This window comes from Sinocyclocheilus grahami, unplaced genomic scaffold (assembly GCF_001515645.1).
Source record: "Sinocyclocheilus grahami isolate Dianchi unplaced genomic scaffold, SAMN03320097.WGS_v1.1 scaffold745.1, whole genome shotgun sequence".
NCBI lineage: Eukaryota > Metazoa > Chordata > Actinopteri > Cypriniformes > Cyprinidae > Sinocyclocheilus > Sinocyclocheilus grahami.
The window spans coordinates 199,278-199,556 of record NW_015505924.1 but is presented as its reverse complement, the minus strand read 5'-3'; the positions used below and the strand labels follow the sequence as shown (position 1 = coordinate 199,556).

The window sequence follows — 279 nt, the reverse complement described above, 5'->3', positions numbered from 1 at the left end:
CGGCTGCCCGAACGCGGAGGAGCCGTCGCCGTCCACTGGGCGGCGGAGGAGTGTCTTGCCGTCCACTGAGGGCTATCCAGTGCCGTCGCCAGGCATCGCGGAAGAGCTTACCCAGCTGGTGGAGGGCCGAGCGGCAGTGTGTCTGGGAACCGGAACCAGAATTTGTATTTATTTTTTCCTCTCTCCCCTCTCTCGTCTCTGTCTCTCCTCATCCTTCCGTCTCCTTTTCTCTCGCCTCGTCTGTCTGTCCTTACCCCCAGGTACGCCGCGGCCGCCGTG

General features: G+C 62.7%; 1 protein-coding gene across 1 annotated transcript in view; it reads right to left on the bottom strand.

The window, feature by feature from the left end:
- Positions 1–279, bottom strand: part of LOC107560824 (WD repeat-containing protein 70-like) — a 77,333-nt gene that overhangs the window by 62,713 nt on the left and 14,341 nt on the right. The gene's annotated exons all lie outside the window — the stretch shown is intronic.